General features: G+C 36.8%; 1 protein-coding gene across 1 annotated transcript in view; it reads right to left on the bottom strand.

Moving 5' to 3' along the window:
• TBC1D5 (TBC1 domain family, member 5) overlaps positions 1-18277 on the bottom strand; it is a 540661-nt gene that overhangs the window by 438508 nt on the left and 83876 nt on the right. The window contains exon 3 of the mRNA XM_010856750.1: positions 5837-6037. The gene's annotated coding sequence lies outside the window, so the exon portion shown is untranslated. The remainder of the gene's footprint in view (positions 1-5836; positions 6038-18277) is intronic.

The following is an 18277-nucleotide window of genomic DNA, read 5'->3' as shown; positions in this document are numbered from 1 at the left end:
TTTTATTTTTATTTTTTTTTTCTACTAATTTTATTTTATTTTTAAACTTTACATAATTGTATTAGTTTTGCCAAATATCAAAATGAATCCGCCACAGGTATACATGTGTTCCCCCACTCCCCGAACCCCTCCCTCCCCTCCCTCCCTCCCCCACTACCTATCCCTCTGGGCCATCCCAGTACACCAGCCCCAAGCATCCAGCGTCATGCATCGAACCTGGACTGGCAACTCGTTTCCTACATGATATTTTACATGTTTCATTGCCATTCTCCCAAATCTTCCCACCCTCTCCCTTTCCCACAGAGTCCATAAGACTGTTCAACTGTTGTTATTTTAATTTCTATTTGTGTTCTTTGTTTTTCCCATTATCCAACTAATCCTTGACATGTAATTTGAGTGATTTATTTGGGCTTTCTATTCTTTTTCTTCTCTGTGTGCAGTTTTTTTTTCCATTGAATGAAATTGATTCTATAGTGTTCTATAAATTTTATTCTTCAAATTCTATAGTGCTCTACAATTTTCAAAAACTTCACACACGTGATTCACATACTTCTATAATATTCCTTTTTCCCCCCACCCCTCTGTTGCCTTTCCCCACTTCCTTCTCCCAGCTGGTAAACACTAGTTGGTTCTCCAGAAGACTGCTTCGTTTTTGTTTCACTCACTGATTTGTTGTAGTTTTAGATCCCACGTGTAAGTGGTACTGTACAGTGTTTGTCTTTCTCTGACTCACTTTACTTAGAATAATGCCCCCCAAGTCCACCTATGTTGCTCCAGATGGAATATCTCATCATTGGCCAATGGCTGAGTAGCGTCCCAGTGTGTGTCTGTACACAAAACATCTTCTTTCTCCACTCATCTGCTCACAGGCACTTAGGGCACTCCCGTGGACTGCACTCACAAGCAGTGCTGCCATCAGCAGTGGCTGCAAGCAGCTTTTTGACAGTGTCTGTATTTTCTCCAAATATGTGCCCAGGAGTGGGGCTGCTGGACCAAGTGGTAGTTCTTTTTTCTCATTTTTTGAGAAACTTCCAAACTGTTTTTCACAATGGTTGCACATATGTCCATTCTAATCAACAGGGTACAAGGGTTTTCTTTCTTTCCACATCCTCGCCAACGTTTGTTATTTGTGTTCTCTTCGACTACAGCCATTCTAACCAGAGTGTGAGGTGGTATTTCATCACGGAAGTATCACCACTGAGGTACTATCTCAAACAAACGCACATGCTTTGACTTGTATTTCCCTGATTATTAGTGATGCTGAGCATCTTTGCATGTGCCTACTGGTCATCTGCATTTCCTCTTTAGAAAAATGTATTCAGTTCATCTGCCCATTTTTTAATCACTTTTTTGGTATATTGAGTTAAATGAACTATTACACATGTTGGATATTAACCCCTTATTGGTCACATCATTTGCAAATCTCTTGTATTTTTCTTACATTGATGGCTTCCTTTGCTGTACAGAAACTTTAACTTTAATTAGGTCCTATTTGTGTATTGTTGTTTTTCTTTTTTTTTGCTTTAGGAGATGAATCCAAAAACTACTGCTGTGATTTATTTCAGAGAGTGTTCCGATTCTAGGAGTTTATAATATCTGGTCTTACATTTAGGACTTTAGTCTATTTTTTAGTTTATTTTTCTTTCTGGTGTTAGAGAATACTGCAATTTCATTCTTTGACATGTATCTGCCCAGTGTTCCCACACTACTTATTGAAGAGATTGTCTTTTCTCCATTGCGTATTTGTGCCTCCCTTGTCAGATTAATTGACCATAAGCATGTGGTTTATTTCTGGGCTCTCTATTATGTTCCACTGACATATGTATTTTTTTTCAATTATCGTAGCTTTGTAGTGTAGTCTGAAATCAGGATATGTGATTCCTCCAGCTCTTTTCTTCTATCTCAAATTTGCATTATCTGTTTGAGGTCTTTGGTGTTTTCATGCCAAATTTTAATTTATTTATTCCAGTTCTGTGAAAAATGCCATTGATATCTTGATAGGAATTGCACTGAATATGGAGATTGCCTTAGTAATGGTCAGTCAGTTCAGTTCAGTGGCTCAGTCGTGTCTGACTCTTTGCGACCCCATGAATCACAGCACATCAGGCCTTCCTGTCTATCACCAACTCCCAGAGTTCACTCAAACTCATGTCCATCAAGTCGGTGATGACATCCAGCCATCTCATCCTCTGTCCTCCCCTTCTCCTCCTGCCCCCAATCCCTCCCAGCATCAGTGTCTTTCCAATGAGTCAACTCTTCGCAAAAGGTGGCCAAAGTACTGGAGTTTCAGCTTGAGCATCAGTCCTTCCAATGAACATGCAGGACTGATCTCCTTTAGAATGGACTAGTTGGATCTCCTTGCAGTCCAAGCGATTCTCAAGACTCTTCTCCAACACCACAGTTCAAAAGCATCAATTGTTCAGCACTCAGCTTTCTTGACAGTCCAACTCTCACATCCATACATGACCACAGGAAAAACTATAGCCTTGACTAGACAGACCTTTGTTAGCAAAGTAATATCTCTGCTTTTTAATATACTATCTAGGTTGGTCATAACTTTCCTTCCAAGGAGTAAGCATCTTTTAATTTCATGGCTGCAGTCACCATCTGCAGTGATTTTGGAGCCCCCAAAATAAAGTCTGACACTGTTTCCACTGTTTCCCCATCCATTTCCCATGAAGTAATGGGACCAGATGCCATGATCTTAGTTTTCTGAATGTTGAGCTTTAAGCCAACTTTTTCACTCTCCTCTTTCACGTTCATCAAGAGGCTTTTCTTTAGTTCTTCTTCACTTTCTGCCATAAGGGTGGTGTCATCTGCATATCTGAGGTTATTGATATTTCTCCCGGCAATCTTGATTCCAGCTTGTGCTTCTTCCAGCCCAGCATTTCTCATGATGTACTCTGCATAGAAGTTAAATAAGTAGGGTGACAATATACAGCCTTGACGTACTCCTTTTCCTATTTGGAACCAGTCTGTTGTTCCATGTCCAGTTCTAACTGTTGCTTCCTGACCTGCATATAGGTTTCTCAAGAGGCAGGTCAGGTGGTCTGGTATTCCCATCTCTTGAAGAATTTGTCACAGTTTATTGTGATCCACACAGTTAAAGGCTTTGGCATAGTTGATAAAGCAGAAACAGATGATTTTCTGGAACTCTCTTGCTTTTTCGATGATCCAGCGGATGTTGGCAATTTGATCTGTGGTTCCTCTGCCTTTTCTAAAACCAGCTTGAACATCTGGAAGTTCACGGTTCACGTATTGCTGAAGCCTGGCTTGGAGAATTTTGAGCATTACTTTACTAGCATGTGAGATGAGTGCAACTGTGCGGTAGTTTGAGCATTCTTTGGCATTGCCTTTCTTCGGGACTGGAATGAAAACTGGCCTTTTCCTGTCCTATGGCCACTGCTGAATTTTCCAAATTTACTGGCAGTTAGTAATGGTAGTAACAGTCAATTTAACAACATTAATTCTTACAATTCAAAAATATATTTTCCTATCTGTTTGTGCTGTAGATTTCTTCCATTGGTATCTTACAGTTTTCTGAGTACAAGTTTTTTATCTCCTTACTGAGGTTTGTTCCTAAGTATTGTACTCTTTTTGATGAGATGGTAAATGGAACTGTTTCCTCAGTCTCTCTCTCTGATAATTCATTGCTGGTGTATAGAAATGCAAGAGATTTCTATATATCAATTTTGTATCCTGCAATTTTACTGAATTCACTGATGAGCTCCAATGGTTTTCTGGTGGCATCTTTAGGATTTCCTATTATAGTATCATGTCACCTGCAAACAGTGACAGTCTTACTTCCTCCTTTCTAATATGGATTTGTTTTATTTCTTTTTCTTCTCTGATTGCTGAGGCTAGGACCTCCAAAACTGAGCTGAATAAAATTGAAGATAGTGGACACCCCTGAGATTTCCTTTCTTAATACAGGTGCTTATTGCTATAAACTTTCCTCTTAGAACTGCTTTAGCTTTTAATACATTGGATTGAGCATAATTTTTATCTTCTTTTTACTTTTCTGTATATACTAAACTTTCTAAAATATATATTACATTTTTAATTTTTAATTGTCTGTAATTTGTGAAAAGGATAAAAATGTTACATAAAATCAGAAGGAACACTAGAATAGACCACTTTGGGGGAAAAAATATGTTATTCTAAGCTGATATAAAGGACTTAGAAGTTTGAAATATTTTAAAGCAAGAATGATGAGAGCATCAGCATGCACAATTTACAAAGACAGAATGAAAAAAATAGAACTTTTAAAAATTCACCTTACTATAAAGGAATGATTCTATTAAAGATTTTCTTCCATTTATACTTTGAAATATGACCACTGGTATCTGTGTTCTTACTGCAAAAGAACCAATAAGTGCTCCAATATCTTTCAGCAGTTTCACAGTTCTTTCCCCAAGTCATCTGATAACTTGAATCAAAAGAAATGAGAAGCACAGAGAAGACAGCAGAAAAGCAGCTGGACTGAAACAAAAAACAAATTGCCTCATTCCATTTATTTTCCCTACAAGTCAGTCATAAAGTGATCTACAGTAGGACTTTTTGAAATTGCAAAAGTGATCCATCATTGGATAGGGAAATAAATGTAATTATGGGTATCAGTATATATTAAATGAAGTATACAAAAAATGTAATAAAATAGAACACAGTATACAGTCAAGGTAGCCAAGGCAGAATTGTTTCACCAACTTTTGTTAGCTTCATTTGTGCATTTATGCCTGAGGAAAATGTCTCATAAATACAAAATTTATTTCTTACTAAGGGTTGTGGTAAAAAAAAAAAAAAATGTGAATCCTACCTATTTGATATACCTTCAACTCTAAGTTCAATCATTCTAAATTTGCAACACCTTCAACAAACTTAATGAACATCAGAATGTAGGTAGGTAGGTAGGAAGGTAGGAACGAAAGAAAGAAAAAAGGTAAAGAAAAAGGAAAAGAGATAAGAATACAAAAAGTAAAGTCTTCAATAAGAAAAGGGCTGAAAGTATTCTGGTGTGAAAATATTTTAAAGCCCAATGCAAGTTTAATTAAGAAAGAAGGAAAACAATGAAGAAAAAGAAAAGACTGGAAGTTGGTGGGTCAATAGATAAATGGAAAGAAATTGTCAAGGAACTCTATGTTACAGGGTAACATTATTCCCTGACTGAGTCTGCAATCTAAACTCAGTATAAGTGTATAAACACATACATACACATATACACATACACATACACGGAGAAGGAAATAGCAACCCATTCTAGTATTCTTGACTGGAGAATTCAATGGACAGGGGAGCCTGGTGCGCTACGGTCCGTGGGATCACAAAGAGTCGGACATGACTGAACACACAGCATATACACATACATACACATCAACACACATTTTCTGTACACAAATCTGTAAAACAGGTTATGATAACTATCATAAGGGTATTATTATGAAATGAACGTTTATCATTCCCCAAAACTAAATCTTAATTCCCAGCGTAATGGCATAGGAGTGAGTTCTCTGTGAGGTGATTAGGTCCTGAGGGTGGAGCCCTCATAAATGGGATTGGTGCCCTTATAAACAGAGACCGTAGAGAACTCTTTTATTCTTACACCGTGTAAAGACAGCAGGAAGACGCCCATCTATGAACGAGCATGTGGATCCTCACCAGACACAAAATTTGCTAGCATCTTGATTTTAGACATCCCAGTTTCCAAAACAGTGAAAAATAAATTTCTGTGATTTGTAAGTCACACAATCTATGGGATTTTTGTTATAGAAGCCAGACTAAGACAGATGTTAATAGCACTGAACTTAAAATGTACATTTTGAAATTAACATATACATACCTTTCAGGAAAACTTTATTGATCCACAAATCTAACTGACACTTGCAAATGCATGTTCCTGTTACGGCCCACAGACGATGGCAGGCTCTGTGCAACAGAATTCTCCAATAAAATCTTGGTTGGCCAATAGGAAGTAAACAGTCAAGAAACAGAGATCAGCTGAGCTCTGCCTCAGCTGAGCTTCAGGATAAACAGCAAATACCTAGAAGAATAAATAAATAAAATAGCTTCAAATATGCCTAGCCCTATGCAAAGGAGTCAAAGCCATCAATGCAAAAAGCTGAAAAAATTTATGCCATATTTTTGGCTCTTAGGAGACAAATGTTAGCTTATACATTAATCACCCTTTCCATCATCTAAAATAGAAGAAAGAAACTCACTTTATAATACTCACAGCATTATAATACCAAAAAAAACCTAAAACACCTCAATATAAAATACATCACCTCTTATCACTTTGTTTCACTGACATGAAGTAAAAGTGTTCAAATAAGAAATGCACTACTCTAATACATAATAAAATAATAAGTATTAAAATTACATAAGCTAGAAAATGGAAATCTGACATTTTAAAACAAATGTGAAAAAACTCCACTGAAAACTAATTCCAAAGTACTAGTAAAATGTAAAATTAGAATACAGTTGTATCAGTGTGGCAAGTAAATATTATTTGTGAATTAAAAATTAACTTCCATAGCCTTTTTGCCTACAGAAAAACATTTATCACCTTTAGTAATATACTTTAATACACTTCCACAAATCCTATCTGACAGGGATACATCTCTACATAAAATTTTCAAGAATATCCACAAAATTTCTTAAATATCTATCTAAAGTAAAGAACCTCTAAAGGATAATAAATTATCAAACAATATGATCACTCTTTTCTAGATTTCATTCTGTAGTAGCTTATAGCTTATTGGTGACTCAGCATATGCACAAAAAGACAATACTTAGGCAATAAAAAGTAAAATATAAATCAAAACCATGGAATTGAAAAGCATTATAACAGGTATATATGAAACTTCTGGGATCAAAAGAAATTACTTAAAACACATTTTAACATCATATGCTACTAAAACCAAATAACAAAGTATGATTTCTAAAGACTACAAATGAATGTAGCATTGATCACTACATAGATTTACAGAAACTGTTTCATGCTCCTGTAACTGAATATAATTCATGTTTTGTTTGCTTGTTAGATAAAGAGAATGATTTATTACATTCTGATGGAGCATTTCCTTATTTTAACTTTCAATCTTATCTGAAAAGTTACAAACAATATGTTTCTAAGTTATATAATCTATAAATGGAAAACACCCAGATAACAGCAACAGCGTCTTGGACAGCACTCCAGTCACATGGTTTTTCTGTATGGTTGAACTAAAAATTGCCGCACCGCTGAAACAAAGCATGTCTCTATTTCTCATCTTTCTCTTGTAAAAATACAGACCATTTTTATATTACGGATGTCTCTTTAAAGACATTTGAGGATCTATCAATTATTCCAACATATGTGTATTTGATGAATGTACGTTTATGTAAAACTTAGTTTAGACTGTCATACTACTGTGTCAACACTACTCAAGAGAATGATGGCTATTCCTTCAGAAAGTACGACTGTAAACAAAGAAAAAGTAACATTATAATCAGTGTCCTCAAAAGTTGTGATTTGTTTTATTCCTAAATACTTATTTTACACTACAGTCAATTTTACACGTTCTATACTACTTGGGATTGTGGTTCACTTTCTTGTTCAGATAGGACGTGTCCATTAAAAGAGTTCACTGACATACCACCAAAGAAACCAAGAAGGAAGGACTGCAGGGAAGATCAGGAAGCAGGGATGGTTAGCTCACAGAAGCACGTGTATTATGCCTAGACTTGTTCAGCAAGCCACAAGCAGGAGGAGTGTTTACCACAGTCTCACTGAAAGGATATACCAGTTTTTCTTCCAGTTATTCTCTATGGAATTGCATAAACATTGAGAAATCTAGAAATAGACATACACATGCACATATAAAAATTATTGTCAGTGTATAAGTTACTGCTGCCCTGGGACTGCAATAATTTATGTAACATCTGTTTTCATATTTTTCTAATTTTTTTCCTAATTAACATGCATATTTAACGCATAAATGCTCAGACCACCTCTTTTTTCTGCTGACTGTGCCTCTTTATTTTTGAAGTTGTGCACTCCTAGGGAGAATTCAGGATAGATGGAAACCAAAATCTTATTGAAAGCCCTAATTTCAAAATGTAAACAACAGTACTAAACCAATTTTCAAGAAAAGACTACAGGCCTTAAGAGTTTTCACAAGAACATTTCAATCTGCTAACAACAGTCCTACGGTAAATTAAGGTCAAAATACCAAAAAGTAACACAAAAGCACTATTTCAATAATATATTAATCTTCTTCATTCCTTTTTTCTAGCTTTTATAAGGGCCCTCAAAAAAAAAAAAAACTTTTATAACTTCTATAGTTTCTTGTCTTGGTAAATTTTGGTAGCATTTTTAAAGTTTTATGCCTTAAGCAAATAACATAAATAAATACATCCCATTTATTTATCCTATAAATAAAAACATCCCATTTATTTATCCCATAAATAAAAACATCCCTTCCATCGCAAGGGCAGAGCCTACATCTTAAAGCTGTCAGCAGAGACTTCAGCAGTCGGTCTCAAGCTTCAGTGTCTATAAAAATCTAAGAAGCTTCTTAAAATGGAGATCCCGAAGCAGACCATCCCAAAGATAAGGATACAGCAGCGAAGAGATGACTTCAAGAAGCTTTCTCAAAGGTATCAACCAGTAACAACTACTCTCCATTTTTCAGGCGCACAATCTTCAAATTATTTGTTGAATATATATAATACTTCATTTAGTCCAATTAAACTGTACTCAACTTAATACAAAGATCTCAAATGTGTTTCTGAACCACTAGTATCAAGGTTCCTTTTCAACAGAAAGAGGAGTAATTAAACAAAAGCAGTTTTAACTATACATAAAATGTCTCTACCAAATTTGATTTTCCTTAACACAAATTTTAGTCTTGAACTAAATCACTTAGGAATTTCCATGTCAAAAGACATAGCAATGTTTAAGGGAGATGAATGGTCATAAAGGAAAATACTGTTGTATAAGTTAACTGACTAAACAAAATATGTTGTTGATAAGTAAAAAAAAGTTAAAAATATGTACAAGTGCCTAATACAATAACAGTTATCCAAAAAAAAAAAGTAAGAGTTTACATCTAACTCTCAGTGATACAAATGGATGCTAAGCATACACTGGCACCAAAGCAGCATCAAGACAGAAAACATCTGCTGTGCTTCCAGATGCCTCGGATCGCTTGGAAAAATTAAAGCACGCCCATCTTCCTTCTGCAGGCACCTCCACTGTCACTAGGCAAGTGTACACTCCGTTCACTGTCCCAGCAACCCCATTAATCTGACGGACTGGAAGGGCTGCCTAAACAGCATTCCTGAAAGACTCTAAAAAATTCTAATACTCCAAACTTCCACCCAAGGTTAATGGGAATAAAATTTTTTCAATTTTGAAGTTTGAAGATAGATGTTATTCTTTCAAGGTTTATGTATGAAGTATGAGCAGGTTAAAGTTTATTACATACTGTCTCCTTGTATTCATCTGAACCAAAGAAAACATCCACTCAGGCTTGTTTAACTACATGTATACCTGTGGTGGATTCATTTCGATATTTGGCAAAACTAGTACAATATTGTAAAGTTTAAAAATAAAATAAAATTTAAAAAATAAAATAAAATAAAAACTCCAGCTGCAAAAAAATAAATAAATAAAAATAAAAATTATAATATTAAAAAATAAAAATTAAAAAAACTACATGATTTACATTAGGAAGTTGTTTGAAAACATACTTTAGTGACAATAATATCAATATTCTAACATTATTATTGATATTTATATGGAGTATCTCACTTAATGCCACCTTACCTGCAGCCATGAAATTAGAAGACAAATGCTTCTTGGCAAGAATGCTGTAACAAACCTAGGCAGTGTATTCAAAAGCAAAGATATCACTTTGCCAACAAAGGTCCATATAGTCAAGGCTATGGTCTTTCTAGTAGTCATGTACACATGTGATAGCTGGACAATAAAGAAGGCAGAGTGCCAAAGAACTGATGCCTTTGAACCATGCTGCTGGAGAAGACTCTTGAGAGTCCCATGGAAAGCAGGGATATCAAACCAGTCAATCTTAAAGGAAATCAACCCTGAATACTCTTTGGAAAGATTGATGCTGAAGCTGAAGCTCCAATACTTTGGCCACCTGATGCCACCAGCTGACTCACTGGAAAAGACCCTGATGCTGGGAAAGATTGGGGACAGGAGAAGAGGGTGTCAGAGAATGAGATGGTTGGATAGCATCACTGATTCAACAGACATGAACTTGGGCAAACTGCAGGAGATGGCGAGGGACAGGGAAACCTGGTGCAGCCCATGGTGTTGCGAAGAGTTAAACACGACTTGGCAACTGAACAACAAAACCCCCACCCTACCTTACACCAAAACAAACAAACAAAAACAGTTAATAAGAACTTAAGGGAACTAACTTGTCCAAGACCTTATCACTAAGAAATCTGCACCCAGAGGCCACATGGTCTTAACCACAGTTTCATGCCACTTCAATTCAAAGCAATTATAAGTGTAATATGTAACTCCCCTTAGTTTCACAAATCTTTATATAGGCAATGATCCCTAAAGCACTGACACAATCTAAATCCGTTTCTTTGATTTTTATGGTAAATGAAATACTTCCAGGTTGTCCTAATTATAAAACGTATCTTCATTTCCAAAATCACTCTTCATCTTAGAGCTCTTATAATAGCATATGATGTTTCTGTTGTTTAGCTGCTAAGTCGTGTCTGACTCTTGCAGTCCCCTGGCCTGTATATTTTCTCTCAAACAGTCAGGCTCATTTTTCACAAATGGTACCAAGTTAGACCCCCACACAAACTTAAGCTCCAGGCAAAACAGACACCAATGGATGTATAATTAAAGAAGAGAAAACTTCTTATGATTTGAGTATTATACCTTCTTATTTTTCTCTTGATGGCAATGTAACCTCACTTCTTTGTATCCTGATCCATTTAGGGTCAAGCTTGGATATTAAGTTCAAATTAGCTTACAAATAAGAAACAGATCAGTCTCAATCACCCTAAATAAACCAAAAGAAGTTGAGTCATTTCTGAGAGTTGCTTTCTGAGAGGTCCGTTTCCATATCGGGAGAGCAGTCTAAACCCCCAAGATGAGTTAGAAAATTCCCAGGACTGTGGTTACCATAAAAAAGAGACAGATTCAACCTGACTCAAAAAGATGAAAAATTCACTTAAGCATATGTTAGTTTTTGTGCATTTCTTATGGCAGACATGAGGCATGGGACTTTTCAAAGTAGACATCCTTCACAGTACAATAAGGATACAAACACACTTTAAGTATTCCTCTTTTAAGTATGTTCCTGTAACTAAGATGAAAATAAATAAGATTTCTGAAGAAATTATTTTAGATTAAACAGAGTCCAACTTTAAGCATCATCCATAATTTTATTCTGTATTTTAAATTCTCAGTTCCAGACTTGTTAAATTACTTCACATCTCATTAACTACTCCTCCTTATGTTATTCCATTTGTTTCAGAGTTCCTTTTTCAATCTATTGCCTTTTTGTAACATCACCTGCCTGACACCTTTTATCCAATAAAAACTCTATTTTGTTCAAACTGCAGAGAGAAAAACTCAAACCATAGTTGACTGCACTGGAGGAAAACCTATGAAAAGTAGTCACTGTTCCAAGTTATTTCAGAATTCTGAGGAAGCTTTAGTTTTCAGAAAACAGAAGTGCACAAAACTAATTAAAACCAGAACAGAAAAGTTAGCTCTACAAAGGACTCAGTTATTTAACACATGTATTTTTTCTTCATTGTGGCTCAAGACTTTGTCATCACTTACTTTACTACCGAACTATTGTTCCTTTATTGGCCTCCCTGCCTATAAGCACCTTGTCAAAAAGAAATAAAAGAAACCTAAACTGGATCATGTTGCTACTGATTAGCAGTGTAGAAAAATACCCGAATCAATGACTGGGTGGTTAGTATTTTAGGGCTTCCCAGGTGGCACAGTGGGAAAGAACCTGCCTGTCGACGCAGGAGACACGGGTCCATGCCTGAGTCAGGAAGATCACCTGGAGCAGAAAATGGCAACCCACCCCAATATCTTGCTGGGAGTATTTTATGGACAGAGGGGCCTGGCGTGCTACAGTCTTTATGGTCGCACAGAGCTGGACATGACCGAGCGACTGAGCACAGCACAGTGAGTACTGAGAAAGATAATTCCAGGAGGAGGACAGAATGCTGACCACCGAGCTAGCACAGCAGCTACACAGACGGAGGAGCAGAGACAGACATGAGACAAAGGGTGGCTCCCAGAAGCAGAGATGGAGGAAGGGAAAGGAGTGCAGCGGACTCCCCAGGTTCCCAACCCAGCAGGCAGGCAGATTATCTGCGCCATAAAAGGAAGTTTTAGAAATTTTAAGGTGAGAGGAGAAGAGATAAGAAAAAAGGCTGATTAAGAGTAAAAGCACAAACTACTGAATACGCATGACTTCACATACACACCTACTTCAGAATCCTGCCTCCTGAAAAAGGGATGCTGAGGACCAAGTAAGTAACAAATGAGCAGTCTCAACTTTAATTCTGCTCACTTTTGTAATATTAAGCAAACTAACTTCACTGACTAAAACGAAATTTAGAAAACAGATCATGCCACTAATTCCTCATGTATTTGAGGTTTCATTTTATTTTAGAAAGGCTCCTCAGCTCTGGACACACCAGTTCAAGCCTAGAAATATCTCCAACTGATACTCTCTTTAACATTGTTGCCAAGGTGTGATCTCTATAATTCACATATCTCACTTTGAGCTACTTGTTGGTATAAATTATCCAGCTGAATTTTAAATTTTGTATTGTTACTTGTTTAGTGAGTTTGAAACTAATAGTTCAGCAAAACAGAGACAGAAAGATCACACATGTATCAATGTGATAGGCATTAATTTAAGATTAAACTTTCTAAACGACTAATTTCTAAATAGTTTTCAACAGGTTATCCCTGATAGACCATGCATACATATATACTGGGGAAACAAACATATTTTTAATGGCATGCCTTCTCAAATATCTCCAAATTAGTGTTCAGGTTGGCCAAAAACACATCCAAAGCCTTATTAGTATAAATGTACAACAAATACAGAAAACTCTCAGAATAAGTTTTCAAAAAGAAAATTATTATTCTAAGAATAAATGATAATAAAACTTATAGAAAATTCAGATCTATGGCCTATTTCACCCCACATCCAAAACTGACATAACCACTTGGAAAGAGTTCCAAAGAGATTATCCAAACACTTGTTCAAAGCAATTCCAGAATTTCCTTATGAAGAACTCGTCACTCTTGCCAGAAGGCTAGACTTGTTTCGGACACCGGAGTTCTTCAGTCAGAACAGGTTTAAAATGAGGGAGTACGTTTTAGATTTAAGCCACTTTTATAGCTGTTAAAACAAAGAAACACTACTGACTAGAAAACAGCTCACAAGGTAACAAGATTCAATCATGTACATATTATGTTATTAATATGTATAAATTACTTTTAGGAAACAGAGTTTAATTCTTAAATATGAGAATTTTAAAAAATAAATACTAAGTTTAAAAAATACTGTGGTGTATTTTTTTTTTTTAACTACGAATCCTCTATTTGACCCTACAATCCCAGGGATGGGGGAGCCTGGTGGGCTGCCGTCTCTGGGGTCGCACAGAGTCGGACACGACTGAAGCGACTTAGCAGAAGCAGCTTAGTCTGTCTTGATTTCTACTGAACCAAGATTTGATGGCCTAGAAACCACGTAACATAACTTTTTTCATTTGTAAGCTATGATACTCTGAGTTCAGCTTAGGCTTCCACCTGTCCCGAACATCCATCTATAGATTGATTCAGTTCTCTTCAGTACTAAGTTTACTTCTTATAAAAAATTTCTCACCAGAGCAAGAACTATTTGCAAAGCAGCTGAGCTGCATTTTCTAATGGACTGGACTTCCAAGCCTTCACACAATTAATATTGCCAGTGTGTCTGTATGAATGACTCACAAACTTGATTTTGTTTAATATTTAATTTATTTATTTGGCTGTGCCAGGTCTTCATTACGGCACTCGGGACTGTAGTTGCAGCATGTGGGATCTAGTTTCCTGACCAGGGTTTGAACCCAGGTCCCCGCATTGGGACCACAGAGTCCCAGCCACTGAATCATCAGGCAAGTCCCTTGATTTTGTTTTAAGACAGTCAAGCTCTTAAAATATAAAAAATATTAGTTACATAATATCATACACTTCTACAAAACCATACAATCCAAACATACACGAGCAAACTTTAAGGAGAATTTACCTAAGAAAATCCCAGAGTTTTCAGGACTTCAAGTCTTAGCAGAAATGAATTATATATACTAAAAATGTTTAGTTTAACCTGGCATTTTTATAGCAACTAGAATTCTGCTGTTGAGAATTTTCTGAACTTACAGCTCATTTTGATCATGCCAGGTTGCTTGGACACAGAAAACAGGAGCAAATATTTTTAAAAAGAAAAATGATAGTCTTTCAGGAACCAGAAAATGTGATCAGATAGGAGAACAAAGTTCACCATACATGGAGGCTCATTTTATCAACTTGGGTGATTAAAGATCAGATGAGTGTGTATCATTTTGGGGAAGCACAACAGTAAACATTAACATGTACATAATAGCATGCGAGACTGCGGCAGACAAGTCTTGTGAGGTTTCTGCGATTCATGCAAACAAAGGGGAGGGGGGCTTTGTTAACATCCAATAATGCAATACGGGAATTGTGTTTACATCGCATATAATAATAGATGTTTTCATGATACTGAATAGACTTCTTCACACAAAGATGAAGATCATTCACCAAATTATTGTGACTACTGTATTATATCCTGAAAAATAATGATAAATCATACAAGCCTGCTCTGTAATTCCTGGTCCATTTATCTTGCTAGTCTCCCTCTTCTAAACTGTGATACACGAGAGCACAAGAAAAATGGATTTCTTATTTCATCACTGCCCTACTGTCCACCTCCCTGCCCGTTCCTCCATAAAGTCAATCATGTTTCTTAGTAGGATTTAATTTTCATCAAGTATTTTTATTTTTTTACTCAAATATTTGGTTACCTATGATAAATGAAGTATGAGACTATTATAGTAAGTATAACATCAGATAAAGGACTGACACAGCATTTTGGTAAGGAAAATCAGGATTAGTAATTATTAATTTATATGGAAATTTTTATTTCATAATTTTGAATATACAAATTAAAATAATTAGCATAAGAAATGTTTGGTTTACTGTAATTCAAGATGACAGAATTATATTCCTTCAGAAAAGTTAAATATAGCACTTTACAATACTAAAGCTTTATAAGGGTGCAGCTCACACATTTTAAAAGCCTTGTTTAAATCACACATACACTTTTGACAAATGGGTAATTACTACAGTGACAAAAACAACAATGATGACAAAAATACCCCAAAGTACTAGGTCATATCAGGGCCCCAGAGAAGGGTCCCAGTGCACACCGACGGCTGCCGATGAAACAGGAAACTCCAACTCTGGCTAAACTGCACAAAATAGTAAGAAAGAGGAGAAAACTGAGAAGAAATGGCTTAATCAAATTCTCCTCCAACAGTTAATTTAATTTTACTGAGGAAAATGATTAACCATGCAAAAGCTGCTATAGTTATTAGATTAAAACCAAGTATTTTCCAGGATATATTTTGGAAAGTAATGTACAGCTAATACTCCACAGAAATGATCCAAAAAATCAGGTAACTATTGATTTTAAAAGTAATCATTTTTAAAAATCATCTTTATTTTCAAGACAGTTAATAGAGTATTATTAGATTGAGGTTATTATAACCCATTAATACAAACTGCAAATTAACATCTCCTGTTCACTACGTAAAAACTCTGTGCTGCTGCTGCTGCTGCTCAGTCGCTTCAGTCGTGTCCGACTCTGCGCGACCCCACAGAGGGCAGCCCACCAGGCTCCTCCGTCCCTGGAATTCTCCAGGCAAGAACACTGGAGTGGGTTGCCATTTCCTTCTCCAGTGCATGAAAGGAAAAGTGAAAGTGAAGTTACTCAGTCGTGTCCAACCCTCAGCAACCCCATGGACTGCAGCCTATCAGGCTCCTCTGTCCATGGGATTTTCCAGGCAAGAGTACTGGAGTGGAGTGCCATCGCCTTCTCCCCAAAACTCCGTAAACAGTAGTAAATAAAAATTGAATACAAACTTAGTCCATTTTAAACTTTTACATAATGACTTATGGGGCTTTCAGCCTCCCTCCAACATGATGACCTTCACTATTACTTGAACATCCATATAAATTAGAAACTGCATTATCAATTTTCTGTACTCATACAGAAATAACTCAATACACCTGGTACCTATGCTTTTTTCCCCCCGTATTTGAAACCTACAGATATCAGAGATTGTGAAGAAAAAGAAATCAAAATTGGGCTTAAAGGGAAAAAAAAGTAGAGTACATGTGCAAATTCAGAGCTGACCCTCTTACTCCCCAAATCCATTTCATTCTTGCTGATTTCTGAAGAGCTGTCATCAATCCACAACCTTCAGGATTCAAAACAAGACCTATGTAATCAAGGAGCAAAGTGTCTACTCATTTCTTGAAGAACAGACTACAAATCTTTTTATGTATGAAGTGTTCTGGAGGTTTGCTGTCAGTAAAACACTCCATATCACACAACCCATTAGAAGCAAAACTATAGCATCGTTTCAGGAGACTCAGAAAAAAAAATTTGATAATACTCAACACCATTCATGTTTTTTTTTTTTTAATCCAAAACAAATTTTAACTAGAAAAACAAGAAAACTACCTTAAAGTGATGAAGTGAATGAAATGAATCTTTCAAAAATCCATAGCAAACATAATACACAATGGTGACATTGGCATTTTCCTCACTCCAGCCTGTGAGGCAGGTAGAGCCTGTGGCATCTTTTCTACTAGAGAGACCTGAGACAGAGAGAAGTGGAGTGTGAGCCAGGACAAAAGAAACGTGGGCCTCCCACCACAGGCAGGGAGGAGAAGCTTGGCTGCTAGTTTCACAGGAGGCAGGGTCCCTTAGAGTCGGTCACTGAGTCCCTGCTCCAGGCCTGCCCTGCAGCAGCCAGAGGAGCCCACCCTGCTCTGTCTTCATAAAGGCCTTGTGGATAAGAGAGCACAGACTATCGAAATCCTCGCCTCCCTTTTTTTCTTTTCTTTTCTTTTTGTTCGGATGTTTTCACAGGTCTCACTTATAACCAACAAAGGTCCATCTAGTCAAAGCTATGGTTTTTCCAGTAGTCATGTGTGGATATGAGAGTTAGACGGCACAGAAGGCTGAGCGCTCAAGACTTCATGCTTTTGAACTGTGGTGTTGGAGAAGACTCTTTAGAGTCCCTTGGACTGCAAGGAGATCAAACCAGTCCATCCTAAAGGAAATCAACCCTGAATATTCATTGGAAGGACTGATGCTGAAAATGCTCCAATATTTTGGCCACCTGATGAGAAGAGCTGACTCATCAGAAAAGACCCTGATGCCGGGAAAGACTGAAGGCAGGAGGAGAAGGGGAGGATAGAGGATGAGATGCTTGGATGGCATCACTAACTCAATGGACATGAGTTTGGGTAAACTCCGGGAGCTGGTGATGGACTGGGAGGCCTGGTGTGCTGCAGTCCATGGGGTCGCAAACAGTTGGACATGACTGAGCAACTGAACAACAGCACTTATACCAAAGGGAAAGAATCTTCATTAAAATCCGTATTTCTTTGAAAAATAAAACCACCACCATAGGCTGCCAGATCCCTGCCACCGTGCGGCCTGCAGAGGGATTTCTGCACTTATTCCTCACGTTTTGCTTTCTCGGCATTTTGCTTCCTACATCTGATTATCATGTGAAAATCTGGGAGGTTTCACTACTTGCTTCCAGAGGGTTCCTTCCCACTGTTTACAAACACCACAACATATAAAAGGGCCAGTTCACCATACTTGTCACTTCCTATCACTGATTCTATTTCCAATCCATGATGGATTTTGTTAAACTGCACTTATTTTACATTTTACAAAATTTTTCAAAGTATAGCAAAATACTAGCATTACTCCAACTTTTCAATAATTTCTCATTTTGCTTATGGAACATTTTTCTTCAACGTTGTCTTTAGGAAAAGCACAAATCCTTTTTTATATAATTCCTGCCCTTTCTAAGTTACTGAAACTGTGCTCTTAAACTGCAAAGGTAATGTCCCTTCCCACGTCCTTATCGTCCCTGATGTCTCTGCAGCCCTAACATCTAA

This window comes from Bison bison, unplaced genomic scaffold, assembly GCF_000754665.1.
Source record: "Bison bison bison isolate TAMUID 2011002044 unplaced genomic scaffold, Bison_UMD1.0 scf7180017864374, whole genome shotgun sequence".
In the NCBI taxonomy this organism is placed as follows: domain Eukaryota; kingdom Metazoa; phylum Chordata; class Mammalia; order Artiodactyla; family Bovidae; genus Bison; species Bison bison.
Note: the sequence above shows the minus strand (reverse complement) of the source record. Positions and strands in the feature narration are given on the sequence as shown.